Source organism: Mustela nivalis (genome assembly GCF_964662115.1).
Source record: "Mustela nivalis genome assembly, chromosome: 9".
In the NCBI taxonomy this organism is placed as follows: domain Eukaryota; kingdom Metazoa; phylum Chordata; class Mammalia; order Carnivora; family Mustelidae; genus Mustela; species Mustela nivalis.
The window spans coordinates 9221460-9243193 of record NC_139028.1 but is presented as its reverse complement, the minus strand read 5'-3'; the positions used below and the strand labels follow the sequence as shown (position 1 = coordinate 9243193).

General features: G+C 50.6%; 1 long non-coding RNA gene across 1 annotated transcript; it reads right to left on the bottom strand.

The window, feature by feature from the left end:
- Nucleotides 1-50: 50 nt before the first annotated feature.
- On the bottom strand, nt 51-21641 carry LOC309841121. The gene is made up of 4 exons (XR_014298952.1): nt 21564-21641; nt 20386-20546; nt 10916-11066; nt 51-4861 (listed from the first exon to the last, which is right to left on the bottom strand). It is a non-coding gene; the product is annotated as an uncharacterized lncRNA (long non-coding RNA).
- Nucleotides 21642-21734: the final 93 nt, after the last annotated feature.

Here is a 21734-nt window from a genome sequence, read left to right as displayed (position 1 = left end):
TTTACATAGTAACCTATATACAGCCCGTTAGACAGTGAGCACATCGAGGGTGAGAACTAGTCTATCTTTATTGGAACAATGCAGGTTAATTGTTTAAACAGACAAAGTTTTATACCAACTTCCAATCTCCTTTGCGCCTTTGTTACATTGAAAATGTACATCCCAGGTCACTTCCAGGTCTAAGCACGGGCCGCATGCTGACATTTCCTGTAAGGGAGGAAACAAGACGGCACGGCCCCAAAACCCAGCCCTGGCCCACCTGAGTCATGAACCGTTCTGCAGGGACTACGGCTTCATCAAGAGCCCGCAGATCCGGCAGCCCATGGGCAACCAAAACTCATTTCTCACATTCCTGGAGGCTGAGAAGTCCAGTGTGGAGGTGCTGGCAGGTCCGGTGTCGCTGAGGATCTCTTCGTGCTTGTAGGTGGCTGTTTTGTCCTTGCCCCTCCCGTAGTGGAGCAGGAAGGAAAGGCTCTTACGAAAGCCGCGAATCCTGTTTCCCAGGCTCCCTCGTCCTCTGATTACCTCCCAAGGATCCCACCTCCAAAAACCACAGTAGGGATGAGGGTTTCCCCTACAGATTTGGGGGTGATGCCACAGTGAGCCCACGGCCACCTCCCGTGAGGCCTAGAACCTGTTCTACACCATTTCGCCCTGATCCAGTTTCCAATGCCTCTGAGTGAATATTTTCGCTCTGCAAATACTCAGCATTCACCTACTGTTAGCTTGAAATCGTGAATTTAACTTGGTCTCACAGGCAGACTGTCGGCTGAGGTGTGCTGGGAACATGAAGATGATTTTTCTTGCCTTCACTCCCCTGAATATTGAAAATCTGAGAAAGACATTGTAGAGTCCTTGGTCTGTTTTAGAAGGAAGAAAAAAGGAGCAAGCCTGATTAACTTGCCAGGATCTATATCCTTGAACTTAGCCTGATCAAAGCCTGCATCCTGTAAGTAGAGATTATACTCCGTGCCTTTCTTCATAAATATATTGTGCCAAAGAAAATGTTCACCTGTCTTCTGCTTGTGTAAATGCTATTCGCTTCGTGTAGGAGGACACACGTAGGATGCACAAATGATTTAACTACAAGTTTATTAAGTTGCTTTCATAAAGGAAAATCCTTAAATCCAAGTGATCTTTAGGGAGCTGCCGCAAATGCCTCTGACTGTGGAACAGTGGCCCTTGTGGCACACAATACAAAGGACTCACTAATCATCTCAAGGATAAAGGAGATGAAAGAACTAGTTCTGGAACTGACCACAGATCAGACTGATTGTTGACCATTCATGGTGTGACTGTCCTTCTACTTCCTTCCCTGCCCTTGGTCGGGATCTAGGTAGTGTCCTTTGACAAGTGCTAAAGGCCACAGGCTCCACTGGCTCCGGAAGCAAGTCTCTGAGCCGGAAAGCAGCGGTGCCGTGAGCGTCGCTCTTCCCCTGAAGGGCAAGCGTGACTGACGTGCTGCCAGCTGGCAGGGAAGCAGGGCAGATGCTGACCTCGTCTCCCTTCCAGTGAGGGAAACATTCTTCTGCTACATCCCAGGATTTAGCAACTCTTGGGAATCTGGTGAGACCTGGAGAATCCATGCAAGTTATTAAGGAACAAATGTTGGGGGACTCCCCGCACCCCAACCCCACCAAGTTCTTATGTTAAAGCCCAACCCCCAATGGGATGCTCCTTGGAGATGGGGCCGTGGGAGGTAATTAGGGTTAGGTTGTGGGGGAGGGGCTCTTAGGATGGAATGAGGGCCTTATGAGAAGAAAAGACCCTCAACCCCAATCTGCCCGAGGCAAAGCAGTTTTTGGACTGCTAGGGCTCCAGAACAAGGGAAATGAATTTAACCACCCATCCACGTTATTCTGTTAGCAGGTCAATCAGAAAAGGATGCAATTTGGATTCTTGGCAAAATTCAGATTCTTGGGCCCGAAGGCTCACATTATGGGGAAGACACTAGCAAGTTCAGTTCATGCTTCATTTTTACCATCTTTTCCCAGAAGCTCCAGGACTGTGCTTCCCGACTCTGCGTGTCGTAAAACATGGCATTACATAGATTTCCATCTCCAGAGGAAACAAACTAAAGATACTGCATTGTATTTGCCGCAGAACTTACCTCCTTATTAAACTTCTACTTCAGTGTGAAGTTTGAAGCCAGAGGAATAGCCCTGCCTAACCCTTCCTGAGACCGATGGAGATACTATATCTATAGCATATATAAATGTAGTTCGAATTGTGTGGGCACCCTTTGACCTAGCCTTTGACCTGAGTGTTCATTTTCCATCACTGGGAAGAATCCTGGGGCTGTAGTCCCTTACCTTGAAGTTATGAAAAAGAGAAAGCTGTACTTCGTAATGACTGGTCTCTGTAGACCGGTCATCACCTGGGTCCTTAAACAGTGGAAGAGTGACGAGATATCCTCCAAGTGGGTTCAGGTCCCCTGTCTTATCTGCCTTTTTCTATCATCTCACATATTTTTAACTTTATCCTGAAGAGAGGAGTCTATTGGACCTCAGGTCAGTGTGTACACAGATCTGACATCTCTCCTTTCAGGAAGTCCTCTTGAAACGAGAAACAACATGCCCTCTATTTTGGGGGCGGGGGGTCTCATTTGAAATTAGGTGAGTCCCAGAAAAATTAGATTTTCTTAAAGGATCCTCCCATTCTCCCTGGAGCAATTGGGTGCGCTTGTACAACAAGATTCATAATTCTAGTGCTGAAGATGTGGAGATGACTTATGACAGGTTAAGAGGTCTGAGTTATGTGAAATACAAATCTGAAAAATGGGATTTTAAAAAGCAATGCAATGTTTGAAGGCTTTATCTCTTTACACTATTAATCTTTGTGCGACCGAGCCAGGAAACACCGTGCTCACTCCTAGATCATAGACCCTCGCGTGGCTGGTAGCCCCATGGACGATGGGAGCCCGGAAGTGACGTGGACACCCCCAGCTCTGGGGTCTACCAGGTCTACCCAACCAGCTGCTGTAAAGCATCTGGAAAAGCTGTTGAGCCTACATGTTAACCTCCCAGTAACTGGAGAGGAAAATGCATGTTGCATAGCTATGAGTCATCAAAGGTGAGCGAGGGCCACTGAAGAGTGTCCGGGTACTGGGAATGGGGGACAGGAATGCCTGCCAGGAGGGACTTCACCCAATCTTGATGTCCATCCACCTGAGGGGAAGACCGTCTCCTCATGGTGCGGACAGGAAAGTGTGTCCCAGGAGAGAACTCCAGCTCCATCAGGGAGTCAGCAGTCCTGGATTCTGCCGGATTCCACAGCCTGAGCTCAGCAAAAGGCAGGAACTGGGCAGACTTCTTCTATCGGTGACCTCAGTGAATTAACCTTTTTGAGATCTGGTTTGTTCAGTGAGATGACAAATACGGGCTCATCTGAAAGATGTCCTCATTCGTGTAGGATGAGTGTGTGTTGGTGTATTGCTTCGTAATATGTCCTTCTACATAAATATATAGAATAAAGAAAAAGTCTGTAAAACACTTAAAACAGTGGGTGCCTGGGTGGCTCAGTGGGTTAAGCCTCTGCCTTCAGCTCCGGTCATGATCCCAGGGTCCCGGGATCGAGTCCCACAGCGGGCTCCCTGCTTAGTAGGAATTTGATTTCCTTCTCTGTCTGCCACTCTCTCTGCTTGTACACAGACTCTGCCTCTCAAATTAAGATCTTTAAAAAAACATTTAAAACAAGGAACAAATACATTTCTATGAAAAGCGTACGTGTCCATCACATGCATGTAGGTCTGTGAGGTTAAGAACCGAAGCCCTAATTCCAGAGCTGGCACGTCGGCTGGCTGGAACCATCCAGCCGCCCCATCCCGTCCTTGCTCTGGGCCACTGCTGGACGGCGGAACAGGGCCCAGCTCCATCTGGAGGGTAGATTTGATGCTGGCCGTGCGAGACCAGCATTGCAATCCATACCCGAGTCCAGCCACTGTGGCCTCAACAAGGCAGCACGCTGGGGGCGGGGGGGGGGGGGGGGGGGCTTCCCTGGCTTGCTCCGTCCTCCTGCCAGGCTTCTCAGGAAGAGATCTGCTTGTGTTTCTGGTTTCCGTTCTCGCTTTCACTGAACCATGCCCAGCGGCCCCCAGCAGCTTTGTCACGGGCCTGTTGGGGTCCCTTGATCCTCACTTTGTGGCCCCCTCCTGGAAGTGCAGTGATGTTGGGGTTCAAGGGAGCAGGAGCCCCCCATGCTACCGGGGGACCCACAACCAGGATTCTTAAAGGTTCCAGCTTGGGGCTTGGGAAAGGAAGCTTAAAAACGTGCGCTAGGGGGTCTGGAGTCTACAAGAACACTGACGCCAGCTGACTTGGCTCCGTTTTCATAGAGGGAAACTGAGGCCAGCCTAGGAAGGGAGCCTGTGGACCCACATGCCTCCGTGGTCCGGGCTGGTGTGACGTGATGAGCAAAGCGGCAGCCAGGGTGCGTGGGAGGGAGGCCGCGGAGCCCGGCCCTCGGGGACCGGTTGCCCACCCACCTCTCTTCGGAGCTCCATGGCCTGAGGTGAGGTCCTCTAGCTCCACTCGACCTTCAGAGGGAGGACGCTTGGCCCTACTGGACGCGGCGGCCGGGACACTCCCATGTCCTAACACGCCGTGACAGTACGAGGAGCTCCCGTGCGACCTGCAGCTACGAACCCGTGGTGCTGAAAATGCACCCATCCCAGACCCGCTTCGCCCGCAGCACCGGGTCCCGTCTTGGAGACATCTGGTGTGACTGGGACGCGGAAATTTTACATCAAGTGTTCGGCTTCGCTCTAAAATTGCTCCCACGAGCCTGTGTGTATTATCTTTTAAAAATGGGAAGCTGCAACGTTCCACATAGTCATTTCTTTGGGTTCAATCCTCAAAGTAAGCTGGAGAAGAAGGAATTGCTCTGAGTGAAAAACAAGACTGCATAAAGGTTGTCACAGCACATGGTTCACAATAACCCCTTGCGATAGCTTTTTTTTTTTTTTTTTCTTAGCATTTTTGGCCAGCCTACCTGTGGCATGTCACTGTCCTCACAGGTGTCTAGGCCTCACCCAGATCCTGTTCAGACAACCCCCAAGGCTACCAAGTGTTTCCTTAGTTGACAAATGCACAGATTCTAGTAAGAGGACAAACTTGCCCCAACCTCCTGCCTAAGCAAAGCGTCTTTTTCTACCATAATACAGCTATGAGATAAAAATAACTTTATGTGTACTGCTGCTTCCAATTAGTAACCTACCTTATGTGGTTACGATATGCTGATCGATACAGGGTGCCCTGGACGCAGCGTCAAAGAGGAGTGTGGTGAACAGCCATGGTAGCATCACAGTGAAGCTGTGTGGTCCCTCTTAACCAGAGCAGAAATTTGGATGTTTTCTACCACAGGGTCACTGGATCATTTTACTTAATCCACAGGAAATAAATCCCGTAGTGCTATGGTCCAGACATTTTTATCCTATAAAAATCCTGTGTTGAAACCTGGTGACCAAAAGGGGCTATGAGGAGGTGGGGGTTAGGGAGGGAACGCGTGGAGGCCAACGCTTGCTGGTAAGAGACCCCCACGACTCGGGGAGAGAGGGCTGTCTGTGACCCAGAAAACCAGTTCTCCCCACACACCAAATACACTGGCTTGAGCTTCCCAGCCTCTAGACTGGGAGAAACTCATCTCTGCTCAGAAGCCGCCCACTGGACCATGTTCTCTGACCGCCGCCCAGATGGCCTGGGATGCTGAGGCCGCGTACACGGGCGGTCAACAGGTGACGGGCGAGAGCACAATGCGGAGAAACCGTCTGGGAACTCAAACTCCACAACCTGGGTTGGACCACACTGTATGAGCCCTTGGGAAGAGTTGCTGTAACCCTCAGCCGCCATCTCTGCAGAATGGAGGTAGAAACTGTCCCTCCCACGGTTACTGGACGTGGAGGCATTAAGTCATGAGAAATCGTCAGTGGAACAGGAAGCCCCGCAAACAGGTTATTTATATGCTCAAGATTTCGGGAGGCAAGCATAGGAGGTCTCCTCCTGACAGAAGTCTGAACTTTAGAGCCATTCCTGCCGAGGTTCTGAGCCTGGGAAAATCCCCGGGGATTCTAAAGGAGCTTCGTGTCACTACTAAAGGCAGTTTTAAAAAGGAATGCTTGTGGAGTCGGGTGGGTAGGTCCTAAGTGGCCGTAAGGAGGGTCTCCCAGTTGAATACTGGCACTGCTTTTCCTCACACGTTTTAAGCGATCGCCAGTGTTTGTGCTTGGTTTCTTTTTTTACACCATCTTCATTATTTGGTTGTTTCCAGTCACTGCCATAAGTGGAAACGTCCATATAGAAATGCTTCCGAAATGCACATCTCAGCCTTGACCTATCATTGCCCAGAGCACCTGCAATGCACCTCAGGGGGCCCTCAGGTCCGCACAGCAAACACGGTCCCAACCGAACTCGCGACCTTCTGATCCCCTGTCCCGAGCGATCTCTCCCGTCGGGCCTCGGTCTCCCTCCCCTCCGTCTCGGGATCTTCCGTCCCGCCATCTCCACTGTAAAATCACTCCTCCTCGACGGAGTTGCGGAAGCCACACCACATGGCCGGGGTGTCCACAGAGCAGGGCGTTCTGACCCTGTGTCTCCTGTCCTGGCACACACCCTGCACGCCCGCTGCACTCGACGGGCTCCTACACGAGCTGCCGGAGCTGCTTCTCCTGCACGTTGTCTAGGCCTCAGGCAGCCTTCCAAGTCCGCCCCTCACATGGTGCTCTCCGGCCCCCCCAATACCTGTGTCCTCATTCTACGTAGACTGTGCGTGCTTGACAACATAGGGCCAAGGTCCTGTCCCCATTGGTTACCAACTAAACTCTTCACTTGGCTCTCCTGTCGTTCCATTCCATGTTCTCGGTGGTCCAGCGGGTGAGGCTACGGACCGTTTCTCAGAACATCACTGGTCTTGAGGGAGAAACAAAATCTCTGCACTCTGTCTTTGAGGCGCTATGTCCTTGGCCTGGGATGTGCCCTCTATCCTCGGACATGCCCTCGTCCAAGACCCGAACCTTGTTGGTGAGACTTCCAGTCCACCATCCGTACCAGCTGGCCCCAAGGAACGTTCTAAACTCATTTCAGCACTGCTTGGCCACTTCTCTGCCTGCGCTTTAAGTGGGGGCCTCGTTAACCGTGCAGGTTCTCCTCTAGAATGCTTGGACTGAGCCTCTGCCCCACTCACGGCTGAAGCTCGAACACAGCTTGTATGTGAACAATGTAAAACTCAGGGACTCCAGTGGAAACAGACACAGGGCAGAGAACGTATCCTTCCAGAAACCGATCTGAAAGGAGTCCTGTAAACGGTTCAGGAAGCAGAGAGCAGTGAGTTTCCATGAGGTCCAAGTTAGAGGCACACAAGCAATGGTCTGACGTTAGCTTCTTCAGTAGAAATGAAACAAAACATGATCCAAAGTCTGATCTAAATGAACTTCAAACTTTATAAAATTGAAGTTTGGTTTTTATTTTCTGCTCCTCATGCTTTTAGATGAAGCTGTTTTGTTTCCTAACCGCTTCCTCCACAATAAAGGGATAGAACACAAAGAGTATTTCCAGGCAGACATTTGAGAAAAGTGTGCTCATTAAAAAAGATGAATAGAGCTTCCAGTATCACTTCAATCACTAAACTCCCATTTTTTTTTTTTTTTGTTTCTTTTGGAAAGAATGAACTTCAGCGTATGCTCTGATTCCTTAATCTCATCATGCTGTATGAAAACTTTCTCGTTCTGAAATTCAATAAATGCTTCCAGATTCTATTTACTATAGTAAGGATTCAGATTTCATTTAAAAGCTGAAGTTCTATTTTGAAAACTCAAGCTCTGGGTATGACTGAGAATTCATATCTCATGACCCTGCATTTCAAATTACACCTTCTGTTTCTAAAAGCATTTCCCACACCAGTCCAACATCTAGAAAAGCCCCCTTGATGCAGATCATGTCTCTTAAGCGCCTGCCGTTAGGGACGTCACACCATGAGCTACAGTGTATATCCTGTTTTCCTTTGCTCTTTCCAGAAGCGGGAATTAAAAAAAAAAAAAATTGTAAAGAATTTTATTGTTCTAGACGGTCTCCAGCAGGCTGCACACTGAGCAAGGAGCCTGACCTGGGGCTGGATCCCAGGACCCTGAGATCCCAGCCTGAGCCGAAACCAAGCATTGGATGGTAAACTGACTGCACCACCAAAGGTCCCATTTGTACATACGGAGAAAACCAAGGTCCTTCATGTAGGTAAAAAGCATACCCTATATTCCGAGTGACATTCTTGCCACTGAAAGTTTTCCTCTCACCCTGGAAATAACACGACAAACTAAAAGATAGTTGTGTGCTTTGTGATAATTGAACATACTCAGCATCTTAAGGATCTTCTGATTGATGAATAGATCTGGTATGCTGTTATAAACCAGTTTCTCTATATTTCGTCTAACCAACTACGCAGTAGACTCCTTAAATCTTCCCATTCACTGGGGCGCCTGGGTGGCTCAGTGGGTTAAGCTGCTGCCTTCGGCTCAGGTCATGATCTCAGAGTCCTGGGATCGAGTCCCGCATCGGGCTCTCTGCTCAGCAGAGAGCCTGCTTCCCTCTCTCTCTCTCTGGCTGCCTCTCCGTCTACTTGTGATTTCTCTCTGTCAAATTAATAAATAAAATCTTTAAAAAAAAAAATCTTCCCATTCACCTAATAAACACTCACCTGATACATAATATTCCAAGACGACTTCCAGATGCAGAGAACAAGTCAGATTTACACAGCAGAAAATTACTGTCTATGATGTTAGTATAGTTCTGTAAATACATTAAAATCATACTTGAAATGGTGAATCTAGGGTATCAAAATTGTACCACAAAGCAGTCTAAAAATCACCATTATGAGACCCACTCACTAGTAAATCTGTTCTTTCAATTTTTGCCTTTTTTTTTTTCTGTAGTTAGCACAGTATGGGTATAAAATTAAAGTTGAGCAACCAGTTAATTGACCAATTCAATGAAGATGCTGGGAGATGGTCCGTGATTGATGGGCATATATGGCATGTTTGCTGAGAGGCAGTGCAGGCTCAGACTCTGACGGGAGTCCGAGGTCTACTCAGCTTCTGGCTTGGCCAGCTCTTACCCTGTACGACCTGGATAGCCTTTAATCTCTTGCAATCTCATTTCTCCCAGTGTAGACAGGGCTAGGATTGCCCCCTCTCAGGGTGCCAAAGAATGTGGACAGTAGGGAGTGGGACAGGGATATCAATGAAGCTGAACTGACCGTATTCTGCTAATTGCTGAGGCTGATTGATGGGAATATGGCAGCTCTAAGATTCTCTCTGCTTGTATTTGGTAACCCAGGAAAAGTCACGTTGTCCTCCATGTGGTTTCTTTTAAATTAGGTACTTGTTCATCCAAGGCATAGGACAGCAGACAAGCATTATTATTGGCCTAAATGTATGTAGAGTAAGACCACCCTGGTTTTCCTACTGAAAATAAAGCCCTGGATGTTGCTTATTTCTTTCCCCCCTCCCCACCCCCGACGACGCCGTGCAGACATTACAAATACTTTCACGTGATTTTCCTCTAAGATAAAAGCATCAGTGGAATCCAGCGGATATTTGTGCTCCCAATACCATGCTGACAACTGTTAGGACCATTGTAGAGTGAGTTCAGGAAAAACAGGTCAGTCTTTCATACTCTTCATGTCACCAAAGACTGTCTGACAGTCCGCAGCAGCGCAGACGCCTTTTAATTTTCATGTGTAAGAGGAAAAGTCAACATAACTCCTGAGGTTAGATTTTTTTTTTTTCTAATAAGTCTTCAACTTTTTCATGTGAGCTACATGGGGGAAAATGCTGGTATTGGCGAAATGATCAAAGAACTTCCAGGTCCCTGGGATCTGAGCCTTGTTGACCCCATTAGTTTGACCCTTGAGAGCAAACACACATAGGACTTTTGTCTGTCTCCTATGTCGAAGCTACCTCAGAAGCAAGAAACTCGACCTTTGCCGCGACCCCGTGTGGGGGGCCGGCGAAGCAGCAGGTGCAGCTGAAGTGGGTGGCACAGGCACGGCGGGGCGCACAGTCCAAGGCCGCAAGGCTGATCCCAGGCCCTGGGAAAGGCCGGCGGCGAGCAAGCCAACAGCGGGAAAGCGAGATGGTTGAGGTGGGCGGGGAGGAGGGAGGGGAAGAGCCGGCCTCTTCGCACGGGCTAGAACCCCCCGGGGTGGGCCCAGGAGGGCAAGGCATGCTGCCCGAGTGGGCCGGAGACCAGAGCCTGGCCCCGGAGGGGAGGGCAGCCTCGGTGGTTCGACGCACCCACAGCAGCGCGTCAAACAGCAAGTCCAGGGACCCGGACTCTAGTGTTGACTGGAAAATGACACTTAACCTCCATCTTGACGTCTTTGTAGGACCCGGAGGAGAGGACGCAGGGTTAGGGCTGTACTCGCTGAGACGCCTTCAGCTACGAAGAACGGAAAACCAGAACTGGCCTGAACAGCGAGCACAGTTGTTAGCGGACACAGCGATCCTGGAAGGAGAGGGAGCCTCAGAGCTGACGGGGCCACAGGCGAGGGGGTGTCATGGAGGGCGTCTGTCCTCTGTGCTCCACTGGCCATAGCATTGGCTTTAACCCGTGTCCGGCTCCTCTTAAGGCTGCAGGATGGTGGCCAAGGCATGTGTCTGGGCTTCCTTGCTCAAATAACCCCATCACCGCCTCGAGAGCAGCAGACCTTTCCCAGCAGCTTCTAGGCAGCCTCCACATCCCGTGACCAGAACTGAGCCGTGGGAACCGGCTACAGGAGGTACACGGAGGTACATGTAGGTACACGTACAAAGAGGTACAGACCCTTAAGACTTGGGGTTTAGCCCTAGGACATTATTTGACCAAATGAGGACAGGTGGACGTGACCTAAACCATTTCTGAGCAGAAGCTTTGAGAAAGACCAGAATTCTTACCTGCTCGTTGGGTGTTTACCTTTGCTGCAACATTGGCTTATTAGGGACTTGTCCTTAATCCTCAGGAATGTTCCCCAAATAACAGACCCACAGCCACCAGCAGCAACAGAGAAAATGATGTTTAGAACTGAAGGTCACGAAAGTTTAGTCCCTGTATGGTCACAGGGAAATCTGCAGACATGAAGAATGGTTTCTAAGAAAAAAGACATCTTGTGAATATATGAATGAACAGAACAGTGGTTTTCCTAAACCACGAGGACTAGAGGCTTTTCTACTTCTATTATTTCCTCCATTGAACAATTGATTTTTCATTTCTAAAGAATTTCATTCCATCCTTCATTCTGGGGGTGTCAGTGGGAGCCTAACCCTTGTATAACTCAGACATAACTTCTTTCTGGTGCACCTACAGTTACCTCACTCAACACTCTGTAGGTCCCTCCCGGACCCTGCATTAACCATGAGCTGTTAGGCGAAGCGGCTGGTTGACATGAATGATAACTCAGATCATGTGAGAGTCAACATCTTGCCAGTGTAAGAAGTCCTGTTTATCAGGACCATCCTCTAAAAACAATTTTTAGAAATTTTAGAAACAAAATATGCTTCTAACCATTGTTCCTCGACTGCCAGTATCTTTTTTTTTTTTTTTTAAAGAGGGGAATATAGATTTTTTTTTTAAAGATTTTATTTATTTATTTGACAGAGAGAGATCACAGTTAGGCAGAGAGGCAGGCAGAGAGAGAGAGGAGGAAGCAGGCTCCCTGCTGAGCAGAGAGCCTGATGCGGGACTCGATCCCAGGACCCTGAGATCATGACCCGAGCCGAAGGCAGCGGCTTAACCCATTGAGCCACCCAGGTGCCCCTCGACTGCCAGTATCTTATATTTTTTTCTTGGCATCTCATCATGGACATGATGGTCACCATTTCCTCCTGCAGCCCGCTTCTAGGGGTCTGGCTGCCCTAGTACCCAGATCAATATTAGGTATTTCCTGATCCCAGCAGATTAGATACCATTATTCGCTCGAGCTCTGAATAGGCCTCCGTGACGCCTGTCCCATAATTGTGCAATCTTGACCGTTGACCTCACTGGTCAAAAGCCTGTCTTTTCACCTGGGAATGACCACGGCCCACCTTTGTCTACACTAGAGCCCTTTGTACACCTGCAGAAAGAGGAGGGGGAGAAAATCATGGGAACATTTTGGTCCCTTGGATCAGCACTGTCTCTGCAGTTCCTCCTGGCACGTTGCTGAGGCTGCGCCTGCTGAGCCTTGCCAGCAAGGAAAGGTCATCCCCAGCCTGGGAGTTCACTCCCTGCGCTGTGCAGTTTGCAGCTCATGGTGCCAATTAAAATTCCAGAGGAGCCTGTCGGCCGGCCGGGTTGGAGCTGCCATCGGATAGGAATGATTAAACTCAACATTCAGGGCTCAGCTGGAAGGTACGCACCTCTCCAGCACAACAGCAGTGGAGACGCTGCCCCGAGAATCGAGCAAGGGACGCAGTTTCCGGGTGCGCAGCTATTGGGAAGGCGTCCTTAACCGGGTGGGGAGGTGTAGACCTCCTGCTTGACCTCGCGTGTGGGATTTAACCTTCCAAACTCGTGGAATTAGAGTGGAATGGTGATTGCTCGTGGATGGGGAGGAGGGTGGGTAATGAGATGTGGTTCAAAGGGTACCCACTTAGAGAAGGCAAAAAGTCCTGGAATCCAGTAGAGAGCATGCTGACTATAATCAACGAGATGTATCCTATACTTAAACTGCTAAGAGAGCAATTAAGTTCTCTCCACAATAAGTAATTACGTAACATGATGGGTGTGTTAATCGACCTTATGGAGGTAATCATTTCATAATACACGTGTATACTGAATCATCACGTTGTACACTGTCAAGTTACTCAGTGCAATTATATCTCATTTCAGTTATATCTAATCAAATATTTATACAATGTCAATTACATTTCAAAGCTAAGAAAAAGGCTCCTACCAGAGAGAACTTTCTGATCTCTTCTGTAAATGATCACCTGCAGACCTCATCCCTGTTCCTCTTGATCCTTGTTATCTTGCAATTTCTGTTTGGGTTTTTTTTTTTTTTTTTAAACCCTTTCCCCTTATCCTGTATTATTTGTTGATGATCCAAATCCTTGCCCCTGGAATGTGAGCTCCTTAAAGGCAGGGACTTTGCTCTATTCACGGCTGCTCCTCTACCGCCTACGAGACTGGTTCCCATAGCGGTCCCACAGTGTTTAACTCCTGGGGAGCAGACATGGGGCCATGAAAAGCCCCTTCTGTCTCTTTGGAAATTTTAAGTAGGAAAGCAATGTGCCAAATAGTGCATTATCGAGAAAAACCCATTATTTACTAAGGTCCTCAAATAGGACAAGTACTCAGGTTTTCATAAAATAATCCTAAGTATTGTTACTGTTTTTTTTTTAAATTTTATTTTCACTCCAGTTAGCAGTGTATCACTAGCCTCAGAGGTAGTTCCGTGATTCCTCAGTTGCACAGAACACCCAGTGGTCATCACGTCATGCGCCCTGCTTAACGCACACCCCCAGGTAGCCCAACCCCCCACCTCCCCTCCAGCAACCCTCAGTTTGTTCCCTGTCATTATGTACCGCTTATGATTCATCTGTTTGACTCCATCTTATTTTCCTTCCCTTCCCTGATACTCCTCTGTTTGGTTTCTTAAATTCTACATGAGCGAAATTGTATGAAAGTTGTCTTTCTCCAACGGACTTATTTCGCTCAGCACAATACCCTCTAGTTCCATCCACATGGTTGCAAATGGCAAGATCTCGTTTCTTTGGATGGCTGCATAGTATCCCTGTGTGTGTGTGTGTGTGTGTGTGTGTGTGTGTGTGTGTATCGCATCTTCTTTATCCATCCATCTGTTGACGGACATCTGGGTTCTTTCCATAGTTTGGCTCTTGCAGGCACTGGTGTTACGAACACGTTACCCATACTTTATAAAGTAGCAAACCAAACCTGTTAGAGATGAGAGTAAATCCCTCAAGTACACAGAGCAAGAAAAGTGCAAATTTATGAATCTTTTTGCCTTCGTTTGGGTTTCCTCAGAAGCAGACCCAGGGTCACGTATTTGGGGCCAAGTGTCTGGAGAAGACGACCTGACGGAGGGGGTGGGGGGCTGGAGGAAGACCAGCCGTGAAGGAAGGACCCGTGGATGCCTGGGTCCCTGCTTTGGGTGACTGGTGCCCCAGCCCGCTGGGAATGGTCAAGTGTGGGCCAAGTCTGAGAACTGGGCCCTGACAGACGAGGAAGTTGGAACTTGTCCACCAACGATGTCTCTCATGGGTTAGAGATTGTTCCTGGAATTTTAACTTGCCCCCAGCCCCAACCTGCCCCCTGTGGGGAAGGAGACCCTCAGGTGTCTAGGAAGTACCCTGAAGAGAGACCCACCACCCCCCGCCAAGCCTTCAGCCTGCCGGGACCTGGCTGCAGCTCCCCGGGGTCGGCTGAGGGCTACTGACCCGACCGAGCCTCCACACACAGCAGGTGCACCCCACGGCAAGGCCCGGCGCTGCGGACCGTGTCCTACTGGTCTGACTCGCTCCACCGTGACCCTCGCACGGATGCCTCCTTCGGGGACCTCCGCCCCGCCTCCTACAGCCCCGTCAGGCTTCTCCGCGGGCTTATTTCGCGGACCTAGCTCCATTCCCTCATTTCTACATGTTGCGTTTGCAAAACTGGACCGTGTCGGGAGTCCCCTGCGGCTGGCCTGAGGGGCTGTCGCACTGGAGGGGGGGGGGGTCACAAGCCCCGAGCCGGTGCCGGGGCTGCCCCCGTCGCCCCCACGCCGCGGGCCGGACACGCAGGGCGGCTCCGGTTCGGGTCCTGCCGGCAGACGGTGCCGGCGCGGCGACCCCCGGGCCCGGCCCCTGCTGAGGTTCAGAGCCGCCCCCTGGGTCCGGCCCTGCCCCGCCCCGGGCCAGGCTTGGTCTCCGGCGGAGGGAGCAGAGGAGGGCTCCGCCGCGAGCAGCCGGACTGGTGGGCCTCGCTCGCCCCCTGGTGCCGGTTCTGTGGAACGGCAGGGGCGTCCGACCTTGGGGTCCCCGAGGCAAACCCTGCGAGCCGGTGTAGCTGGTGTAGCTAGCGTCACCTCCACACCTCCCTCAGGACTGATGTCCACAGCCAGGGAGGGAGGCAGCGGGAGAAGCAGCTGAGACCAGCCAGGCCTTCTGCGGGGCCTGCCCTGCGGTCGTTCCTGGGGTCTACAGGCCGAAGTGCGATGTGCTACACTACGAAGTGCTCCGTGCAGAGATGCAGGGCGGGGCGGGCTGGGGACCCAGCGACAGCTGCGGGGACTGTCCCCCTGCCGCGGGCCTCACGCTGTGCGGGAAGGATGTGAGGACAGGGCTGAATCTCGTGTGCGACACCCTCAGAAGACCAGTCACTGAAAGTGACGGGGTCACATCCCCGAGTCCAGTTACAGGGACGCAGGGGTAGATTGGACTCGAGCTGCCCGATTGCCTGGGCTGAGGGCCGCTGGCCCAGGAATGTCTGGTCACGTCGTCAGCCTGCGATGCTTCCAGAATGTTTTCGCTAACTTCTATCTTGAGTCAAGTTTCCTTTTTTCCATCGTTATTCAGTCTGTTTTCAGGCCTCATTAGACAAATCAAAATCCATCTCTGCTTTCAGCCTTCACTTTAGTGAAGAGCGAAAAAGCTTCTTCCCGTTTTCTGTTGTTACTGCTGCCTGTTTTCGGTTGCAGCTGCACAGAGACCCGCAGCGTGTGAGGGGCAAACAGCTGCTGACCTGAGCTGGGACTCTCAGGCCCAGGCCGATCTTCCCCCCAGCGTCACCTCCTCCACTGCACCACCACACCCGCTACACCGGCTGCTTTCTGTTCCTTAATGTACCCAGCTACCTCCTGCCACAGGGCCTTTACACATGCTGTTGCTCTAACTACCACCCTCTCGCCCATAGATTCCATAGAGTTAATTCTGAGTGGTGAGAGAATGCATCCTGAAGTCAGACTGTCTCAGTCCTGGTCTCCCAGGGACTGGCTGGGTACTGTTGCCAGTTACATTTACCAGGCCTGCTTCCTTGCACATGAAACGTGCTCCCATGACCACCTTAAGGGGCCATGTGAGGATTTCACAACCGCCCCTGTGCAGGTTATAGGGTGCTGGCTATCTGGTGTAGAGTCAAACTGAGTGTCAGTCACTATTCAGTCTTCACCCGCACATACGCCACTTCCTCCTTCCCAAGGGAAGGCCCCTTGGGTCCTTACTGAGGACACTTTCCTTTGTTACCTGCTCTCCAAAGATTTTTTTTTTTTTTTTTGGTGGTGTTAAGGGGTGGGGACTAGTAAGATTTTTTTTTACTTGAACTAGAATCTGTGTAGCCTCCATGCAGCCTGCCTGGAGCACCAGTGTCTCTACTACACAGGACAGTGTCCGTGCCCTAAATGTCACGTGCTGGGAACAGCAGAACAAGGAGGCACAGCTCTGTCTTGTGGTCTCCTGGTTCTGACGGTGGAGTTTCCCCATGCACGTAGATGAGCTGTGTCACTGTGACCGTGATTCTCTGGAACTACTCTTAGGGAAAGAGTTTGATGTGATCGTAAACTGAGATTTGGGGGCCCCTGGGTGGCTCAGGTGGTGAGGCATCTACCTTTGGCTCAGATCATGATCTCGGGGTCCTGGGATCGAGCCCCGCATCAGGCTCCCTGCTCATCTGAGAGCCTGCTTCTCCCTCTCTCTCCCCCTGCTTGTGTTCCCTGTCTCGCTGCGTCTCTGTCAAACAAATAAAATCTTTAAAAAATAGAATAAAAATAAAAGTCGGATTTGTATTTCCTCTGCCGGGAATGCCCCTCTGTGAATGTGGCGTCTGCGTCTTTCTGTCCTTGTTTCTGTATCTTCAGGGCTCACGTGGCATGTGGTCCCTACAGTTAGCAGTGCAGCAGGAATCTCCGAATCCCCCGGAAAGCCCTCCACTTAGACCCGTCTCCCCCCCTCCCTCCATTCACTGCTAACTAGAGGCTGAGAAGACTGTCCGGACTCAACTCCCTTCCTTTCTGGTTCTCTCCAGGCTTCCAGTCAGGAGCCCCCAGGCTCCAGAGCCGCCATCATGGAACTGAACTGTGCTTTGTTTGGGGCTGGGCAGCCTTTGCTGTCCACCTGTTTGGGGGTCAGAATGCATGAGTTACAAATGTCCTCCAGCAGCCTGGTTTGTGGGGAGCTTGACTCTTGACCTGTGGGATGAGGCTGGAATCCCACAGGGTATGGATTTGGCCCTTGGGTCCCCTTTTAGAATCCTTTCTTCCCCTTAAACCATAAGTGATGATTGTCTTTTCCTCTAAAATCCTGTCATTGGGTTCTACCTCCCCACATGCCTCAAACCATCCAGAACAAGGGGTTTAAAGTCACAAAGCACTTTAGCAACTATTTGGGTTGAGTTTGGACTTGGGATTTTTCATCCTCTTGATTCATTCATTCCTGGAGACTGGCCCAGCTTGGGTATGAAAAGTGCTTCCAGAATATGGTGCGTACCGATGAAGTTCAGTTTTGAAACAAACGTCTGGTGGCCATTCACACAATGGTAAAGTGCTATATTAAACTGAGGACCTAGGTATGACCTAGGTATGTGCCATCAACAGCGGTTTTTCTAGACGTGTCTATGGTGTGCTAAAGGCTGGACGGTAGAACAGAAAGGGTTAAAGGCGCTCTCTATCCTTGGGTTATCTTCTGTGTTTTAGATGGCCCCAGGTCTGCACAGTGAAGTGGCCAGGCACCGAAGCCAGATCCAGGGAGAGTGGTTTGGAGGTCAGGGGGCTCAGAATCTGCCCCAGACGCATGCCATCAGCTCTCATATGCCCCTTCTAGAAAGTCCGACCCAGATCTCCGTTGGGGACCTGCTGTGTGTAGCACTGAGGCCCCTTCAAACTTTTTAATGGTGGGAATTACCTTACTCATTCTTGTCCCCAAAAGCTCTACTCCAAGTAACTTCAACGAGGGTTTGTAAAATTATTTTTAATAAAACTGTGCCTGCTTTCTACCAGAAAAACCCACAACTCTTGTATCCTGATGGGGGGATTCACTGAACACACAGCAGATGGAGAAGCCTGTGGTTGTCCCATTTGGAGAGGAGGAAAATAGGACGGGTGCAGCTTTAAGCCAGACAGCCCATCCAGACTTGCAGATGACCCCACAGAGTGACATGGATAAATAAATAGCTGAACAGCTAAAAACAGTGACAGAATTCCTAACTGCAAGGTTTGGAAATGGAAGCCATTTCTCTTTCTGCAACAGAGCTTCCAAATTAATAAGACCAGCTAGGAACTAGCAGATAATAAAATCTGCATCACTGATAACAAAGCCTGTTGGTTGCAAATTTAACACCCCTGCTATTTTATAGTCTCTCTAATGAATACACAGTTATCACTTGCTTTCAAACGTTTGCGCAGAGACCAATTCAGGAATTCAAGTCACTCATGCCACAAAGCTGCTTCCTATTCATACTTGCTTAAAATTACCCAGGAGAATAATTGGTGTGTTTCTTTCCTCCTGTGGTTAAACATAACCCTGTTATAAGTTAATAAAAGTGACGATACCTTATTCATATTCAAAAGGCAGGCTCCTGCCGCTGCTACCACAAATCACAATAGGTTAATCTAACATCAAATATGCATCACCAGGGCTGCTTAAAAGGAGCATCTGGCCCAAAACTCTACCTTGTAACCCAGTAGCAGACATTGCAAAAAGCCAAAGGGACTTCAGATTCGTATCTCCAGACGAGTAAGTGAAGAACCAGGTGAGGACAGAGCCGTCCGAGACTTCAAGGAGTTTTCGTGATGGGGTGGGGGGACGCTCCAGGTCTGACTCAAGGATAGAATAAACCACTTGAGAGGTCCTCATGTCCATCCACTCAATAGTAGTGGAGGACCTCCAGCGTACTGAGTGCCGGGCCAGGGACTGGGGGTGGGGGGTAGAGAGGGACACGTGCCTTCGCTTCCTGCCTGGAAGTTACATTTAACTTAGAGAAATGAGCCAACGAATCACAGAAGAAACCTGCTGCTTGAAACTCTTGATGTTCCTGGATCTCCTGGAGATCGTAGGGACCCCGTCCTCCCCAGGGAACACCATGGAAGCAGAGTGAGTGAGTCTGGATCCCAGAGAGGGAGCTGTGCAGACGGGAGTTAGACCTGGAAATTACCACGACCTGGAACCCAGGGAGGGCTTCCATGAGGGGCTCACCACTGGGCCGAATGCCGTGGAGAGATGAGGAAAAGACCGGATTCGGATCCGATCGGCAATGTGGGGGTCATTGGGGAGAAATGAAGGCCGTGAAGATGATGGTTGTGAAAATTGGGGGAGAATAACAAAAAAGGGGAGGAAAAATGAAAGGGGAAGTAGGTTGGATTTAGGAAAGAGCTTTAAGATGAGAAACACGGTGTTGCCCCGTGGGAGTGACCCAGAGCGGGGCAGTGAGTGCCGGAGACCGAGGTGCGCGGGGAGCACGGACACGCGGGGAGCACAGACGCCCGGGGAGCGCTCCATCTTCCGTTGAGGGGTGTGCGAGGGAGGGAACAAAACCCACCCACCCCCTTCCTCTCCTGCCCAGCTGGTTGAAAGGTCTGCCCCAGTCCCTGTCTCTGAACGACTGAGCGTGGACAGCCTCGCCCTCTCCCCGCCCCGAGGGAACGAGCTGGCCAAGCGCGTGGGTTCGGGACCTTCCCTGCTTGTTCTGTACCAGCCCCCAGAACAACCCGCAGAGCCAAGGAGGAAAATCTGATTCCGGTGCCGGGTCATCCCTACTCCAAACATTAAATTGCCCTAAATTTCTTTCACTGATGTCCTGCCTTTGCGAAGTCGGCTTCTGGCAGTTTCTGTGGTAAAAAGCAATTACTTCGTGAAAATCCGTGCGGGACCGAAATGAGGGCCGCCGCGCGGAACCGGATTCCAAGTACGGGGAAGGGCTGCGGGGCCGACAGGCACACTTCATCCAGTAGAATGCAATTACGGCTGTTTAAGAACGAGACACATTTTCTTCAAATAAGGGAATAGGATCATCCAAAAGACCTGGTCTGTCTGGGGCACAAAGACGTGAAGGTCCGTGGGTAAATACCGGGTCTCCTTCTGGATGGGATACAAGAAGTCTGTCCAATTAATCCCGATGTCTGGTACAGCCCTAGGGTAGAGCTGAGCATCAGCTTAGACAGAATTAGTCACAGGATCCACACTCCGTACGGGGAACTCACCTGCCCCCCACGAATCAGCCTCTCATGCCCGTGTGTCTGCAGAAGGTAGCGCTGTGGTCAGCGTGAGCTAGAACTCTCCACCTCCGGCGTCGCGAGTCAACACGGTCTCACTGATCTGAGCACTGTCCCTGAGCTGGTGGACGGGGATGTTTGCGCTGAGGGATGGGCTCACCCCAGCACCCATGCCTGATCAACCGCCTACGGGTTCAGAATCTAGGACAGACCCTGGGGCTCGACGAAGCCCCACTTACGTCAGACATAATATGTACGTACAGTTGTGGACGGAGTTTCCTGAACCCTCTGGGCCGTGGGAGACTTGTTCCATCCCAGGCGAATCTGTGTCTGTGCCTTTCCTGACCACCTATTCCTTGCCCAGTAGTTCCCCACCTTCTGGAAAGTGCACGTCACCACCTGTCACGCTGTGTGGATATGACAAGATGAGGCCATAGGCCTACAGAAGGCTTGTCAACGCTGTATGCTCGAGGTCTCCCACGTTCTCAGACTACCTCCCGTTGCCTTTCTCTGTAGACTGCATAAATCCTTTAGCCCAAAGGGGATCCACGTTCAGAATTGTGCTGCACGGAAACACACACTAGCAAATAAAAATAATTAAATATAATCTCAGCCTCTATTCACTCGAGTATTAAAGGGAATAGAGTATCTCACCCACGGAGCCATCACTGAAATTCAAAAGGGTCTCCTCATCTTGCTGGCTTTCTGCCCTAGAGTTTGCCTGTACCTCTCACTTGTCTGGACAGTCTGCACTCATAGGCTTTGCTTTTTCTGCTCCCCCAACCCCCCGGTCTGTAGCCCCCTCCCACTGCTTGCAGCTCACCCCCTCCCTGCTGCAGCCCTGCTGGGTCTCTCTGAAAGCCCCCAGCCCTGCTGCCTGCTCCCCCTCCCCAGGGAGCCTGGACAGCTTAGTTCTCCTGCTCTGATTGCTTTTCTGCCAGAAATCCTCATGGAGAAGTTCTGACAAATAAAAATGCCAAGATTTGAGCCAAATCTGCAGAGAAAATGCTTCGAGAAAGAGGGAGCTGGTTTGTTTTTTCTTTTTTCTTTTTTTTTTTTTTACTTTATTTACTTATTTGAGAGAGTCTGAGCACAAGCTGGGGGAGCAGCAGAGGGGGAAGCAGGCTCCCCGCTGAGCAGGGATCTCCATGCGGGACTCAACCTCAGGACCCTGGGATCACAACCTGAGCCAAAGGCAGATGCTTACCTGACTGAGCCCCTCCGGGGTCCCAAGAGGGAACCAGTTCAACATGAAAGCCGCATGAAACCGTTGCGCCTGTTCAGGCCCAGGGCTTGGACAGCGGTGTCCTTGAGGGGACACAGCCCAACCTCAGGGCTGACCACTCGCACACCATCATCAGAGGACTTGGGTTGGAATTCTGTCTCTATCGCTTGGGCTAGATGAGTGACCTTAGAAAACTCACCTCTGCTAAACTGCCATCATGTTCTCATGTGCCGGATAAGATGCAGGACCTGCTCACGGCATCAGGATAGGACGCAGGACCTGCTCACGGCATTGGGATAGGACGCAGGACCTGCTCACGGCATCGGGAGGGAGAACTAAGGTCCTCGGTGAGAGACGGCTGGCGTTGTAC